Genomic DNA, 18,152 nt, shown 5'->3' on the forward strand with positions numbered 1-18,152 from the left:
TGGTGAGGATATGGAGCAAACAGAACTCTCACACATTGCTTGTGGGAGTGTAAATTGGTTACAACCACCTTGGAAAAATGTCTGACAATATCTATCCAAGCTGAACATGTGCATACCCTATGACAGCAATTGCATTTCTAGAAAAACATGTTCACTAAAACATATATACAAGAATGCTCATAGTGACACTATTTGTAATAGCTAAAAACCAGAAACAATTCAAATGTCCACCAACAATAGAATGGATAAATAAATCATGGTGAATTCATATAAAGGAGTATTAGATCACAATGGGAATAAATAGTCTATAACTCTATACAATAGTAAAGATGAATATCATAAATATAATGTTAAGTGGAAGAAGCCAGACAAAAAAAGAATATATACTTACAATTCCATTTATGTCAAGTTCAAAAACAGGAGAAGTTAATATATGTTTTTAATTTATGAATAGGAATTACCCTTGAGAAACTAGTGACTGGAAGGTGTGCTAGTGACATTCTGTTTCTTCATTTAGGTTTTGGTTATATGAAGGTGTTTGCCATTTGAAAATTTATAGAACTGTATATTTATGATTTGTGCACTTTTCAGTGTATATGTTATACTTCCACAAAAAGCAGAAAGAAAAAGAAAAAATTAGTAATCCCTCATTTAGGAAACTCACAAATTATATCACAAATTGAGGTGATTCAAATGCAATAATGTGGATTATAGTGCTTGGATTACAGTTCTGAGGAATACATAGACATAGGAATAAGGACAGAGAATAGAATATTTAACCTAGGTTGGCTAAATATGATTCTTTTTAATCATAGTAAAATACGTATAACATAAAATTTACCCCTTTATGGCTTGGGGTATTTTTTAAGAGAATATGTGTGGTTGTATGTGTGGCAGGGGGAGGTAGTGGTTAGTGAGAAGTAAGAAGGAAAGACAGGTTTCCTGAGTCCCTGATTAGCTTCTGTCATACTTGCCTCAATTTGTTCTGCTTGCTCAGCTGAGGTCTCATGACCAAGCAGGGTAATTCACCGCCCCTTGAAGTCAGTCCCTTCATTGGCTGTGGGGGATTCTCCAGCCCCCTGAAGTCAGGCTAGAACTGATGACAGGAGCTCCTATGAACTCCAGAAGAGCCATTGAATCCCACTCTGTTCTCCTCACTACCCCCAACACACACATTTCACCTCACCTGTGACTATCTCTACCCCTGAAGCTCTTCTCTTCATCAGCAGTCATGAGAAAGACCAGGAGTACAAATTCAGCAAAGGTTTTAAAGGGCAGTCCCAGAACAGTAGTCATGGTGTCAATTTTGCTCTCCAGAGAGATGACATGTATGTATTTCCAGGCTCACTTGGGCAGTTGGTTCTTTATCTGGCTCCAGCACCAGCACCAGCACCATCTAGAGAGGGAAGGAATTCACAGCTCTTTTTTTTTTTTTTTTTTTAAGAGGTGGGGAGGGTCAGAGAGAGAGAGAGAGGAAGAGAGAGAATCCCAAGCAATCTCTGCACTGTCGTCGCAGAGCCCAAAGTGGGGCTTGATCTCATGAACTGCAAGATCATGACCTGAGCTGAAATCAAGTGCCAGATGCTTAACTAACCGAGCCATCCAGGTGCCCTGAAACTCACAGCTCTAAAATACTTACATTGGAGTAGAGGCCAAGAATAACAGAAAATCCTGTTCCTGATAATACCACTGGAGAGAAACAACTGAGTGCCTACTGTGTGCTTGGCATGATGCTTCCAGCAAGATACCCATGCCTCTTGGAAACCAGCAGAGGGCTCAGGACTCATCCAAGTGCAGGTTGTTTGAGCTAGAGCTTTTTAAGGGGAAGAGAAATCTGGATAAATTACAGTGGGTGACTCATTCTCCCTCTTCCTGGAAGCCCAATCAACCCAGATTTTATTCTACTAAAATCAGATTAAAATAAACACCACACACACTTATGTAAAGAGAGGTCTGGAAAGATAACACAGTAGTTACCTTTGAGTGGTGGACGAGGGTTGATATTTCCCTCTTCCTTGTACTTTTAAGGAAGCCTGTGCAATATTTAAGCACATGGCCTTAGGACAGAAAGCACTTGGGTTCAAATCTCAGCCATGTGACTTTCGGCAAGTTACTTCACCTGTATGAACTTTAATCTTATTATCTGTAAATGGGGATGATAATAAACCTACCTGAATAAAATGATGCACATTAAGTGTTTTCGTATAGTGTCTTACACAAAGAAAACACTCCATAAATGGGAGCTGTTATTGTTATATTTCCATATTTTTTGACATTTTTTTATCAAACACATTTTAAAAATTAAAAAAATAAAGATTTTTTTTTTTTTTAAAGAAGAACAAGGACAGTCCTGAAAAGGAAGAGAGTTTGTAAGAAGACATGTGGAGACTTAGGAGGTGTGGGCAAAAGGAGGGAGTGGCTCAGCCATGGAGTGGGGGGTAGGGGTTGAATTGGACTATGAGCCTTTCTTTTTTGGCTTCCAGCTGAGGATCTATGTCTTTCTGCCCTGGGTTACTGCTCCCTGCACCCTAAGCTCAGACACAAGAGCAATTGCCCCAGTTAGCTCTACTCTGGAAACATCTCTGATACTAGAGAATCCTGGGGCACACTGGCTACTAGAGAGTTTCTTGCCATGATCTGGATACAGAGTGACCTGACCAGCTCAGCACAAGGCTCCTATCATTTCATTTCTTGTTCTCACATGCTGTGTCTGTGAGTACTGCTTTAAAAACCTCTAAAGGTTAGCCCTTTGAAATCACACCTCTTAGTCCCTGAGGCTGGCAAGGATTTTACTGGTTTTTAAGTGCTTATTTATTTATTTTGAGAGAGAAAGAGAGAGAGTGAGTGCGACAGCACAGATGAGTGCACGAGAAGGGAGGAGGGGAGGGGAGAGAGAGAGAGAGAGAGGAGAGAGACAATCACAAGCAGACTCCTCAAGGTCAGCGTGGGCTCAAACTCACGAACTGTGAGATAATGACCTGAGCTGAAATCAAGAGTTGGACGCATAACTGACTGAGCCACCTAGGCACTCCTACTTTACTTTTAATAAGACATTCACTGCTATGACATCATCAAAATAACTCTAGGAAAGGGACACAGTCCTTAGAGGAGGCATCCTCCCACCACTTTTCTGGGGTTGTTCCTTTTCCTTTAAGTGAATACTTGCTCTGCCTCTCCACGCCTGGCCTGGCATTCAGCACACACTGTGGGTTTTGCCTTTTGTCACACTGAGCATGCCTCCTGCAACCGTGGCTGGGGCACACATTCTCCCATATTTGGGAGTAAGCTGGAGACTTGGCGGCATGTGGGTTTCTGTTTAAAATTCCAAAGCCAGCGGGGCGTATATTATCCATTTCCTCAAATCCAACATGCTGTAAAGCATGAGTCAGAGTCGGATAAGCTTCTTCCCAGGGGAAGTTGTGTCAGTTGGTTAGTGAATGTAATTAAACAAGGATAATGTTCACTGGCATTAGCTGCAGATTAATGCAGAGAAAAACAAAATCTCCATCTTGAGTTTACAATCTTCCTGCCAAGATAGGACAACTTCCCCAAGTGTCACTGATCAGGGAAGGCAATCCAATCTTAATGTAATTTCAGGGGCATAGGAAGACCCCTCCATCAATGGTCTCCTTCCACATAAATAAATAATGTAGATATTAGGAACTTTTGGGCACTTGGGTGGCTCAGTCGGGTGAGCGTCTGACTCTTGATTTTGGCTCAGGTCATGGTCTCATGGTCATGGGATCAGGCCCACTTGGGGCACTGCAATAACATCTCAGAGGCTGCTTGGGATTCTCTCTCTCTCTCTCTCTCTCTCTCTCTCTTCCCTCCCCTGCTTGTGCGCTTGCATGTGCATGTGCACGCTCTCTCTCTCCCTTTCTCTCTCAAAGTAAATAAACTAAAAAAAAAGATATGAGGAACTTTGGAAGAGGGATGTATATTCGGATTATTTTTAAGTTATTTTGTGAGGAGGGTTACATGTTAGGAAATCTCAGTGAGGGTTATTTTATCTGATTTAATCCATCATCACGCAGGGCCAGGTGGTTGAAAGCAGACTCTGAGAGAATGGAATATAGGACAGATAAAATTTGATAAGCACTGGGAATGATATTCAGCTTATTGTGCTTTGCATACTAATGGGTCTTCTGGGAGGTCCCTCCAGGAAGCCAGGAAGCAACACCAAGGCCCTGGGCTCCAGAAGGGCTGAGGGTTTAAAGGTACCAGGAGGGAAGTTAGGGAATGAGGGGTGTGTCTAGAGGTCATTGGAAACCCATGGTTTCTGTTGCACGCTTTAGCCTCGACAAGCCCTTTCCACAATCATGGAAATCACAAAACAGAAAGTCAATTCTGGAAAGGTTATTGGAGGTCATTTAGTCCAACTCCTCTTCAAAGAAGAGCAAAATGAGGTCCACCCAGAGAGGTTAAGTAATTTGCCCAAGTTCACCCAGCAGCAGGGTTGAGACTTTAGTCTCCTCTTTTCATCTTTCTACCAAGCTGCTCCCGGAACAGCAAGAGCTAACACTCAGGCCGACCTCATTGGCCCATCCTGAAAATATCCACTTAGTCCCACCTTTTCAAATATAACCTCTGCGTAGGAGAGAAGCAATGCTAAACCCCATCTGAGAAACTATAGTCTCCTGCCATTCAGCTCCCTCCTGGCTTCAACAGCAGTTTCAAAATGTATTTTTTCTTCATTCCAGTAAAAAGTGTGCTAAATTTCATATAACTGAGATACAAAGCTTATTGCTAACTAGAAGAGCTTCTGGGGTTAAAGCAAAAGGGTTTTGTGAATGTTCTTTCTTTTAACTATCTGATGAAGCATTCCCCACCCCATCCACATTCCCCCACCTTCCACTTGAGCAAAGTATTTAGAAATATACTTGATCTTTTTGTCATTTCTCTGTGTTTTAGTGTTTTCAAGTGCCCCTTCTGATGTAGGTCAAAGCATTTTGTTTTTTTTTAAATGTGAGATTGTATTCTTTCTGCCCAGATAGGATGGAAAGGACTTTTCCAAATAAGGAAGTTTTGCTGGAGTGTGTGGCTCAGGCAGCAGCAGTTGTTACCATCCTAACTTAGTCAGATACAGTAGGTCCTCTAAGCCAGGAAGACGGAGCATTTAAGGACTCATTAGCATTTTTGCACCATTGGGGGTCAGGGGGTGCTGCCAGCAGGTGGTTGTGGCAACCAGGGACGTGAAAAAAATTTGTAGAGAAGGCAAAGTTTGGTTTCGGCACACCTCTACTCTCCACATTCCCTACTTCCCAGCCCCAGAGTTCTGCAAGTATTTGTTCTCTCTTCAGGACAGAGAGTGGATGCTCTGGTTTTTTGGAATCAGATAGATATGAGTTAAAGTTCTCACATATAATTTGTGTGATTTTCAGTAAGTTACTTAACTTTTTTTTTTTTAGCCCTTTTCCTTTCTTTTAAAGTAAAAATGGGGGCAACTGGGTAGCTCAGTCGGTTAACCGTCTGACTTCGGCTCAGGTCATGATCTCCTGGTTCCTGAGTTCGAGCCCCGTGTCGGTCTCTGTGCTGATGGCTTGGAGTCTGGAGCCTGTTTGGGATTTTGTGTCTCCCTCTCTCTCTGCCCTTCTCCCACTCATGCTCTTACTCTCTCTCTCTCTCAAAAGTAAATAAACATTAAAAATTTTTAAAGGAAAATGATAGTACTTATCTCATGGCATTTTTATGAGCAGTAAATAACCTACTAAATGTAATATATGTAGTGTGTCCCAATTCCCCTTTTTAGGCTCTAAAATTACTTGTTTTCTACCTTTTTTAAAGTACCTCCTCTACTACCAGAACATCTTAGTCTGTACTTAACCAGGGGTTAAGAGGAAAGTGTGATTATTAAAGTAATTTGTGCTAAGGTGTGAGTGACTACAATAAAAAATTTATTAGCCCATATGAATTTCTGACTTCCGAAACAAGATATGTTGTTGTAAGCGAAATGAAGAATTTCCTTGCAATAATGAAGACATATTTTCTTTTGTAATGCTCCTTAATTTATGCAACTATGCCTTGCTCCACGTGCCCCTAAAGTCTACTCAGCCTTTTAGGGTGAGAAGAGTCAAGTGCTCCTTAAGAGTCTATATGGTTCTGGAAACTTGATAAACAGGATCTTTTTTTTTTTCCCTAGAGAGAAGAATGCTAATCATCGTATTTTCAAAAATGTTGAAAAGCACATACTTTTTTAGATTGTTAAGTTCAGATCATAATGTAGTGAAAGTCTTTGACAGAAGTTTCTTATCTGAACAGCAAGGGCCTGTTTCCAGGACCATACCCAAATGGAACAACAATTAACCCAAGACCAAGTAGATCTTAAGAGAGCCTTGATGTAAATCTGGCAGTTTCTCAAAACACATGGACCAGTAATTCCACTCTTACGCATACACCCAAGAGAAATGAAGACATATGTTTACACTAAAACTTGCACATGAATGTGCATAGCAACATTATTCATGATAGCTAAGAAGTAGAAACAACTCAAATGCTCATTAATTAATGAATGGATAAAGAAAATGTGGCACATCCATACAATGGAGTATTATTCAGCCATTAAAAGAAAGGAAGTACTGATACACACTGCAACATGAACTTTGAAAACATTATGATAAATGAAAAAGTCTGACACAAAAGGCCACATATTATATGCTGCCATTTATGTGAAATTTCCAGAATAGGCAAATTCAAGGTGACAGAAAGTAGATTAGTAGTTGCCTAGGGCTGGGGTGAATAGGGGAATGTTTGTTTGTTTGTTTTGTTTCTGTGATTCTTTTAATTATTTTAACAGTTTTAATGTTTATTTATTTTTGAGAGAGACCTAGAGACAGAGCATTAGCAGGGGAAGCAGAGCGGTAGAGAGAGAGGAAGACAGAGAATCCAAAGCAGGCTCCAGGCTCTGAGCTGTCAACACAGAGCCCAACGCGGGGCTTGAACTCATGAACCACGAGATCATGACCTGAGCTGAAGTAGATGCCTAACCGACTGAGCCACCCAGGCACCCCAATTTTCACGATTTTAGATGCTGGAAAATTCTATATCTTCTCAATTTCAATCCTTTTTGTTATAAAATATAAATTTCCCAAATTAAAAAATAGGAGTCCTTAAAAATATTCTTTGCACAATTTGAGATAGGACAAAACACAATTATAGAATTTAAAAATTAGAACACTATGCACAGTTTGAGCTTTCTTAATCTGTCCTTTTTGCTTTAGTAGGATAAATTTAAATACTTTTTTTGGTGAGCTTTGTTGTCACTATGTGGAAAGGGGAGTTTTGTTACTGGGCATAGGGTTTATATTTGGGGTGATGAAAATGTTCTAAAATTCATTTTGGTGATAATTGCACAACTCTGTGAATATATTAAAAATCAATGAGGGGCGCTGGGTGGCTCAGTTGGTTAAGCATTGACTCTTGATTTCGGGTCAGGTCATGATCTCAGGGTCATGAGATCAAGCCCCACGTTGGGCTCTGCACTGGGTATGGAGTCTGCTTAAGATTCTCTCTGTTCCTTTCCCTCTCACAAGCCCCTCCCCAGCTTATGCACACACACACACACACACTCAAAAAACCCAAAACAAACCAATAAGTTTTACACTTTAAATGGGTAAATTGTGTAGTATATAAACTATACCTCAATAAAGCTGTTACACACACACACACACACACACACACACACACACACAGAAAGATAGCCTTGAGAAAAGTACTTGTTATCTTGTAGGTACTTACAGCTTGGCTGGTGAAAGGCTATAGGACTCCTGAGGTCTGGAAAATGGCTCTGGTATCCATTTGGATATGCTAGTGAGTGGCCACTTGTTTGAATCCAAGCATGGGTGGGAGGAGCCAGGGTGAGAACCTCATAAGCTCCTCATTCTGCATTCCAGTTCTTCTGACCAGAAACACAAATAAAGCAATAAAAAACAGGACAGAAAATGGCTTCTAGAATACATTTTAACAGTTATTTGTAGTATTGCTGCTGTTTTCTCTTAAAAATCAAATTTCTCTTTAAGGCCTATAAATAGAACAAAGCTTATTAAAGGGATATCATTATTTAAGATTGGAGTCACAAGAGAAATCATATAATTACTAATTCCACAGGCAATGAATTAAAATGGAATGCTCCAATCTACCAAAGGGAGATGAGACAGGATCTTGGAAAAGATGCTAGATTATTAACAGAGTTCTTTCACTCTAAAACAAAAAGCCTTAGGGGTCAACATGAAATTTAGTTGGAATTGCTTTGCTTCAAAGATCCGAATGACCAATAGAATACTAAGGAACTCCTTGTAGATTAGGAAATTCAATGTCATTAGTAGTTGTTTTAGGAACAATTTTGGTAAAAAAGGTACCACAACTTCATGAATTTTTGTGCCCGGGAAAGTGCCCCTCCTTGATTTATAGAATGGAAAAGAATAACTAAAGCACAATTCAGACCTTAAGTGAGCAGTCTCCGTTTCCTCTGAAACACCAAGAAAGCAGGGCAAAATTCCTATTTTGCAGCTTAACGCATGACTTGATAATTTAAGAATGCATTTGTATTAGTAAACGCTCAAAATTAAGGTTGACTTCACACATTTAAAAATTGTTTTTACAATTTCAAAAATGGGGTGCCTGGGTTGTTCTGTTGGTTAAGTGTCTGACTTCAGCTCAGGTCATGATCTCATGGTTCGTGAATTTGAGCCCCACGTTGGGCTTTGCGCTGACAGCTCAGAGCCTAGAGCCTGCTTCGGATTCTGGGTCTCCTTCTCTCTCTGCCCCTCCCCCGTTCCTTCATGCTGTCTCTCTCTCTCAAAAATAAATAAATATTTTAAGAAGTTAAAAATAAATAAATAAAAAATTTCAAAAGCAATGCATTTTCACTATAAAAATGTAACTATGCAGGGTTGCCTGGGTGGCTCAGTTGGTTAAGCATCCCACTTTTGGTTTCAGCTCAGGTCATGACTTATTGGTTGGTGGGTTGGAGCCCTGTGTCTGATGCCACAGCACAGAACCTGCTTGGGATTCTCCCTCCCTCTCTCTGCCCCTCTGTTGCTTGCCCACACACCCGTGCACATACACACACACAAGCACACGGGTGCACTCTCTCTCTCTCTCTCTCTCTCTCTCTCTCTCTGTCTCAAAATAAATAAATAAATAAATTTTAAAGGTAATAATGCAGCAGTATATAAATTATTATTAATAATTACTAACAATTAATACATATTTACAAAGTGCCTAGCGTTAGGTTTGGAGGCATCTGATTTAATCATCACAATCATCTAATAAGATAGTTATTATTATATTTTCCTCCACTTTGCAGATAAAAAAGCTGAAGCTCACAGAAGTTAAGTAACTTGCCTAAGGTCATACATCTTGTGAATGGTAGAATCAGGATTTTAAACAACGCAGTTACGTTTCAACATCTAAGCTCTTAAATGGGTGGCTCAGTTGGTTGAGCATCTGACTCTTTTTTTTTTTTTCCTTAACGTTTATTTGTTTTTGAGACAGAGAGAGACAGAGCATGAACGGAGGAGGGTCAGAGAGAGAGAGAGATACAGAATCTGAAACAGGCTCCAGGCTCTGAGCTGTCAGTGCAGAGCCCGACACGGGGCTCGAACTCACAGACTGCGAGATCATGACCGAGCTAAAGTAGGACTCCCAACCGACTGAGCCACCTAGGTGCCCCGAGCATCTGACTTGATTTGGGCTCAGGTCATGATCCCAGGATTGTGGGATCATGTGTTACATGCTCAGTGTGGAGCTTGTTGAAGATTTTCCTTTTCCCTCTGCCACTCTCCCCCACTGGTGCACACAAGTGCTCTCTCTTGCTCGCTCTCTCTCTCTCAAAAACAAACAGAAAAATCAAATTCATTTACCCTTTTTTTATTTCTAAAATAGTTTTTTATTTATTTTATTTTTTAAATTTAAGTTAATATTTATTTATTTACTTATTTTCGTATTTATTTATTTAATTAATTAATTTACATCCAAGTTAGTTAGCATATAGTGCAACAATGATTTCAGGAGTAGATTCCTTAATGTCCCTTACCCATTTAGCCCATCTCCCCTCCCACAACCCCTCCAGCAACCCTCAGTTTATTCTCCATGTTTAAGAGTCTCATATTTTGTCCCCCTTCTTGTTTTGTATTATTTTTGCTTCCCTTCCCTTATGTTCATCTGTTTCGTCTCTTAAAGTCCTCATATGAGTGAAGTCATATGATTTTTGTCTTTCTCTGACTCATTAATTTCACTTAGTATAACACCCTCCAGTTCCATCCACGTAGTTGCAAATGGCAAGATTTCATTCTTTTTGATTGCTGAGTAATACTCCATTGTATATACACACCACATCTTCTTTATCCATTCATCCATTGGTGGACATTTGGGCTCTTTCCATACTTTGGCTATTGTGGATAGTGCTGCCATAAACATGGGGGTGCATGTGTCCCTTCGAAACAGCACACCTGTATCCCTTGTATAAATACCTAGTAGTGCAATTGCTGGGTCATAAGGTAGTTCTATTTTTAGTTTTTTGAGGAACCTCCATACTGTTTTCCAGAGTGGCTGCACCAGTTTGCATTCCCACAAGCAGCGCAAAAGGGTTCCTCTTTTTCCGCATCCTCACCAACATCTGTTGTTGCCTTAGTTGTTAATGTTAGCCATTCTGACATGTGTGAGGTGGTATCTCATTGTGGTTTTGATTTGTATTTCCCTGATAATGAGTGATGTTGAGCATTTTTTCATGTGTTGGTTGGCCATCTGGATGTCTTCTTTGGAGAGGTGTCTATTCATGTCTTTTGCCCATTTCTTCACTGGATTGTTTTTTGGGTGTTGTGTTTGCTAAGTTCCTCATAGATTTTGGATACTAACCCTTTATCTGATATGTTGTTTGCAAATATCTTCTCCCATTCCGTCAGTTGGCTTTTAGTTTTACTGATTGTTTCCTTCACTCTGCAGAAGATTTTTATTTTGTTGAGGTCCCAATAGTTCATTTTTGCTTTTATTTCCCTTGCCTCCAGGGATGTGTTGAGTAAGAAGTTACTTAGGCCGAGGTCAAAGAGGTTTTTGTCTGCTTTCTCCTTGAGGATTTTGATGGCTTCCTGCCTTATGTTTAGGTCTTTCATCCATTTTGAGTTTTTTTTTTTATTTAAAAAAATTTTTTTTAAACGTTTTATTTATTTTTGAGACAGGGAGAGACAGAGCATGAACAGGGGAGGATCAGAGAGAGGGAGACACAGAATCTGAAACAGGCTCCAGGCTCTGAGCTGTCAGCACAGAGCCCAACGCAGGGCTCAAACTCACGGACCGAGAGATCATGACCTGAGCTGAAGTTGGCCGCTTAACCCACTGAGCCACCCAGGCGCCCCATTTTGAGTTTATTTTTGTGCATGGTGTGAGAAAGTGGTCCAGGTTCATTTTTCTGCATGTCTCTGTCCAGTTTTCCCAACAGCATTTGCTGAAGAGACTGTCTTTGTTTCATTGGATATTCTTTCCTGCTTTGTCAAAGATTAGTTGGCCATTATGTTTGTAGGTCCATTTCAGGGTTTTCTATTCTGTTCCATTGATCTATGTGTCTGTTTTTGTGCCAGTACCATACTGTCTAGATGATTACAGCTTTGTAATACATCTTGAAGTCCAGAATTGTGATGCTTCCATATTTGGTTTTCTTTTTCAAGATTTCTTTGACTATTTGGGGGTCTTTTGGGGTTCCATACAAATTTTAGGATTGTTTGTTCTAGCTCTCTGAAGAATGCTGGTGATATTTTGACAGGGATTGCAAATTCCTTTACCCTTAAAGTAAAGGTCCCATCAACTTCTCTAATCATCTTCTTCCAAATTAACTATTATTTACTGTTAACTGGGGATTAGAAAGATAAAGTTTAATAACTGGAAAATAACCTTTAGCTTTCTCATAAAAATATCAATGAATCAGATATATTATAGAATACATAAAATTAATTAAATGTAGAAATGTAATTAAATATAATTAATTATACAAAATTAATAAATATATAGAATTAATATATTATAAAATATATTTAAATATTCATGGACCAGATATCAACCCAAGAGAAATGAATACTCATGTCCATATAAAAGCATGTATTTGAAGGGCGCTTGCCACTTTTAGTCAACTAACTTGAACAATGGAAACCTGAGTATGGTAGAAGGGCCCACAGAGACTCCCTACTGAATACAAACAGGCCCATTAGGCCACCCACCTCACAATATCCATAAGGCCTAGCTGACCAATGAGTTACTTATACCTGGACATAGGTTCCAAAAAAGGAAAATTCCCATACCTTCTCACCTTCCCCCTTAAATACAGCTTCCCCACCCCCCACCTGCTGCCTCCTGGCAGGCATCTCTCCTTTGCTGTCCTGCCCATTGCTCCCTTGTGGTATAGTCAATAAACTTCTCTCTCTTTTGTTCTGCATTGGGGGAATTCTTTCACCGGCCTCTGATCAGGTCATCCCACAGAGATCATATGGAGAAGTGACTTAGAGACCAGGTAGAAAGGGAGAGACCCTGAGACTGCATGGGCAAAGAGGCCCCAGCCATCTCAGTGGCCTATTTCAGCCCTCTCCCTCTTCTAACCAACCTCAGCAAAGTTCCAAACATGTGAGTGTGCCATCTTGGATGTTCAGCCTAGGGGACACCCAAATGACTGCAGCTTCATCTGCCATCACAAGGAGCAGAACTCCCAACTGAGGCCAATCAATCCACAGAATCATGACAGATAATACAATAAAGCCACTGAATTTTGGAGTGGTTTTATTATGCAGCCATAAATAATTGAAATGAAACATTTTGTTTTCTATTCCTCCAATCTTTTGGAGGTGTTGATGGGCTTTGCTATTCTTAGAGTTATTTGGGGGAAGAAAATCCCATTGTCTGTTTTTCTTTCTTTCTTTCTTTCTTTCTTTCTTTCGAAGCATGCGTGCAAGTGGAGGGGGGGGCAGAGAGAGAGAGAGAGAGAATCCCAAGCAGGCTCTGCACTGTCACCACGGAGCCTGATGTGGGGCCTGAACTCACGAACCTTGAGGTCATGACCCGAGCCGAAATCAAGAGTTGGGTGCTTAACCAACTGAGTCACCCAGGTGTCCCTATTGTTTTTCATTTTTAATTTTTTTAAGTTTATCTATTTATTTTGAGAGAGAGAGAGAGAGAGAGAGAGCAGGGAGGGGCAGAGAGAGAGAGAGAGAGAGAGAGAATCCCAAGCAGACTCTGCACCATCACCACAGAGCCTGATGTGGGGCTTGAACTCATGAACCTTCAGGTCATGACCTGAGCTGAAATCAAGAGTCGGACGCTTAACCAACTGAGCCACCCAGGTGCCCTTTGTTTTTAATTTTTAAAACTTTATTTGGCAATAATTTCAAATCTACAAAAAAATTTGCAAAGTAGTACACAGAGCTTCCGTATACCTTCCATCTTGATCCTCTACTTATTTCTCAATTATTTGAGAGTAAGTTGTAGACACAATGCCCCATTACCTTTAATATTCTAATTTGTATTTCTTGAGTGCAAGGATTCAGTATAACAATCAAAATCAGGAAATTAATGTTGATCCAATAATATCCAATCTATATACCCTACTCAAATCTTATGGTCTCAATAATGTCCCTTTTAGGTTCAGGATTCAGTTTACAATCATATATTGCGTTTAGTTGTGTCTCTTTAGTCTTCTTCAGTCTGGAACAGTTTCTCAATGTTTAATGATCTTTCATGATCTTGATAGTTTTGGAGAGCCCAAACCAATTGCTTTTGAGAATGTTTCTCAATTATGGGGAGTTGTCTGATGTTTCTTTATAATTTATGCATTTTGGCAGGAATCTTACAGAAGTGATGCTGTGCTAGTCTCCAGGAATCATACGAGGAGGCACATGATGTCAATTTGTTCCATTAATGATAATGTCAACTTTTATTACTTAGTTAAGATTATGTCTGCCAAGTTCTCTATTATAACATAATAAATTATTATTTTGTAGCAAGACTCTTTGAGATCATTTGACTATCTTGTTTCTTAGCAAATTTTTACCAGTTTACCATCAGTTAATGATTCTAGCTTGAATAAATTATTATTCTGATGATTATGAAATGGGAGTTTTCTAATCTTGTCATTCATTCTAGATTAGGTAGGATAGAGCTTTCCTTTCTCTCCAATTAATTAATCAATTAATTAATGTCAGTATGAACTTAGGATTTGTCTTTTACTCACAGGGTTACAATCGGTTATTATTATTTATTTTGACACTCAATTTGTCCCAGACTTACCAGCAGAAGCCACCTCAAGCTGGTTACTGTGTATTATACACATGCCCCCATAATTTTTCAAGCATTTGTTTTTAACCTTCTGGTGTCATAAAATGTTCCAAATACATACATCTTATATTTTCCTTGCTCTAGTCCTAGAGTCATATTGTGGCAAGGAGACCTGGTTCTTTTTAGCAGATAATGTTATCTAGAAAAAAAAAGATCTAAATCGGTTCATTGTTATCAGAATGCCATTGCTTCTAGACCCTCTTAGTGAACAGAGCTAGAACACACACACACACACACACACACACACACACACACACACACGCTTATATTTGTCTATCTAATCAGGCCATAAGACTGATATCTCCAGTTCCTTTGCAGCACTCCAGGATATATTCTGGACTTCCTAATTTCCATAGTTGTAACTCCTTTCTCTGATAGTGAGAAATCTGTATTTATTTATTTGTCTAACCCTGGACATGCCAACTTCCATCCTTTACTGGGTACCAGTGGAAAGCTCAGCCCTAATGAAGGGAAAGAGGAAGAGAAAAGAAAAGTCCTTTTTTTTTTTTTTCTATGTGTCAGAAACTTGAGCAACATATAGCAGACATTTATGTATATTTAACTTTTGACCAAGCAGTACACAGACCATTCACGTTTTTAAATAACACAAAGGACAAGCAGGTTTGCTTAAAGATCCATATATTATCATTAGCAAAGATTTTGGCAAACTAGATTTTCAGTGGCATCTCAAAAAGCAACAAAAGATACTAGATTGTGAACCAGAAGGAACTTGGTTTAATTTCTGTCTATAAGAGTCAGTGAAGCAACCGTTGGTAAATTTCTTAATTTCTCTGAAATGCAGTCTCCTCTTCTTAAAATGGAGATAAATGAAAGATATTATTCTGTTTAGGATAAATGAGATAAAATATATGCAGTGGCTTGCCTTGGTAGAAACTGGATCTTGAGCTTTTTTTTTTTAAGCCAAATAAAAACTGTTACTTAAAAATTATAAGCAGTTCCTTCTTGCTAACAAGTGAAGATTTGGATACATATTGAAAGTTGGCCCCCCCTCTGTTCTGGAAAAGCCGTGACTGATTTAAAATTATGCAAACAAGTACACAGTATCCACCCTTTGTTCTTAGGAGAATATTGAATAAAATGTAGTGGTTTTCAATCAGGAAGTTATGTGTTTGATCATGTAAATTGGGTGTATCTTTAGTGTCCTTGAAGGGGAAACTGTTCTTTCTTCCATGAATCTAGGCTGCCCTATGCCTATAATTGTTACTCATTCTTGGGTAGTAGTGTAAAACTTTTTATTTGTTTGTTTGTTTTTTAGGAAGGAATGCTGAGGACTGCAGGAGAGACCACAGACATGAACTTCACCTCACGTTGGAGGAATGACTGTACACAATGATAGCTCTGGGCTATTATTGCCCTTCACATTATAATTTTTAAGACTGAATAAACCAGAATATATTGATACTGATCTGTTAGTTCAGGTCCATTGAAAAGCAAATCAAGATGCTATTAAATGTGCAACAAATTTATTAGGGAAAATGCTTGTGAGACAAATGGAGAGACAACAAAGAGAGTTTGGACAGTTATTTTCCAGACTATGGATGAAAAAGTAAAGTAATTCAGACTACAGAGGGTGGAGAATGAAGCAGATGCCCAGGAGAACAAGGGACTCCAGAAGAAGGCACAGAGAAGATACCTGCTATTGTACTTGACTACTCCTGGATCCCTTTTGTTCTGTGTCTTATGAGGCTGGGCTGCACATCTTATCCTTGGATTGTGTCAGATACTCTACTATCTATGCAAAACATGGCTTTTTTGTTCAAGTCTTTTAAAAATATTTTTAAAGTTTATTTATTTTGAGAGAGGGAGAGAGCACAAGTGGGGGGGGGTAGAGAGATTAGAGAGAGAGAATCACAAGCAGGATTCACACTGTCAGCGTAGAGCTGGGCACAGGGCTTGAATTCACGACCATGAGATCATGACCTGAGACGAAATGAGGAGTCAGCCACTTAACCGACTGAGCCACCCAGGCATCCCTGTTCAAGTTTTGATTCACACTGACCTGCCTGTACTCCTAGCAAAACTTTTCCAACTCTGGGACACTATGGATTCTGGGTTCCTCCTCCCTGGCAATGAGCCAGAGCAATTGTAAAGCTCCCACTGCTTGTTTCTCTTCTTTCAGGTGTTACTACCATGCACTGCCTATTGGCTAATGTTTGAAAATGATTGTTTCAAATGTTTTGTGTGGTTTTTCTTTAGTTTTTAGGTAAGAGGGTAAATCTGGTCCCTGTTACTCTGTCTTGGTCAAACTTGGAAGTTAACTTCCTATTTGTTTATGCCAGTCTTAGGGTTCTATTATTTGTAGCTGAAAGCATTCTTAATGGGTACATGCCTCATTGAAATCATTCAGGTGACTAATTTATATTCTGACTAAAATATAATCTTTACTGTATATCAAACAAAGAGTAAAATGATATTAAGTGGTGACATACTAAGGTAATTATCATTAAAAAAGAGATGACTATCAACATCACTAAATTGATATATTGAAGGTTGTAGCTAATGCAATAAGATAAGAAAATAAGATGGAAATGCAAGCTGGTGCAGCCACTCTGGAAAACAGTATGGAGGTTCCTCAAAAAACTAAAAATAGAACTACCTTACGACCCAGCAATTGCACTACTAGGTATTTATCCAAGGGATACAGGCGTGCTGTTTCGAAGGGACACTTTCACCCCCATGTTTATGGCAGCACTATCAACAATAGCCAAAGTATGGAAAGAGTCCAAATGTCCATCGATGGATGAATGGATAAAGAAGATGTGGTGTGTATATATACAATGAAGTATTACTTGGCAATCAAAAAGAATGAAATCTTGCCATTTGCACCTATGTGGATAGAACTAGAGGGTATTATGCTAAGTGAAATTAGCCAGTCAGAGATAGACAAATAGCATATGACTTCACTCATATGAGGAATTTAAGAGACAAAACAGATGAACATAAGGGAAGGGAAGCAAAAATCATATAAAAACAAGGACGGGGACAAAACATAAGAGACTCATAAATATGGAAAACAAACAGAGGGTTACTGGAGGGGGTGTGGAAGGGGGGATGGGCTAAATGGGTAAGGGGCGTTAAGGAATATACTCCTGAAATCATTGTTGCACTATATGCTAACTAATTCGGATGTAAATTTAAAAAAACATAAAATTTTTAAAAAGATAAGAAAATAAGATATACAGGAATAAATATTGCAAATAAAGTGGCAACATGAATTTGATTTTTCAGATGATATGATTACATAACAGGAAAACCCAAGAGACTATCAAAAATACATCTTATTCACAGCCAATAAGAGAATTTATCTTATGGTAAATTTAAAAATAGCCTTTCTTTAAATTATAAATAATTTCCTAGAAAGGGTAATTTCAAAAGCTGTTCCAGTTATCAACAAACTACGAATACCTAGAAATAAATTTAGTAAGATAATACCTCTTTGTGTGAAAAAAGCAATACATTTTATTGAAGGAATACAACACAAAACTTTCATAATTATCATATACAAAATCCTTATTTGCAAATACCATTTCCAAACATTTCTGAGGGTGGGGACTTGAAGATTTTCTCTCAAAGTCTTCCCTACCATTTTAGATCAGCTAAAGTTTGATAATGATCAAATAATTAGAAACTTCTGCCTGAGTTTCCTAGATTTTGCTTTGGTGCCCAGCCTAATGGTGTTCAAGCTGCTGTCCTTATTAGTGGCTTTTTGCACGTTTGAATGATGTCTGTTATTGATTGGCAAAATGCTGAATTGCCAAATACTGTACAGTGTTATATATTATGTGTGATGTTAATACATACAGTTAACAGCTTAGTTGGTA

The 18,152-nt window shown here is 39.0% G+C and overlaps 1 long non-coding RNA gene across 1 annotated transcript in view; it reads right to left on the bottom strand.

The window, feature by feature from the left end:
* Positions 1-472: 472 nt before the first annotated feature.
* LOC122202697 overlaps positions 473-18,152 on the bottom strand; it is a 75,444-nt gene continuing 57,764 nt past the window's right edge. The window contains exons 4-5 of the long non-coding RNA XR_006194807.1: positions 7,735-7,894; positions 473-1,396 (exon numbers count right to left, since the gene is read on the bottom strand). This is a non-coding gene — a long non-coding RNA (uncharacterized LOC122202697). The remainder of the gene's footprint in view (positions 1,397-7,734; positions 7,895-18,152) is intronic.

Source organism: Panthera leo, chromosome D2, assembly GCF_018350215.1.
Source record: "Panthera leo isolate Ple1 chromosome D2, P.leo_Ple1_pat1.1, whole genome shotgun sequence".
Taxonomy (NCBI): Eukaryota; Metazoa; Chordata; class Mammalia; order Carnivora; family Felidae; genus Panthera; species Panthera leo.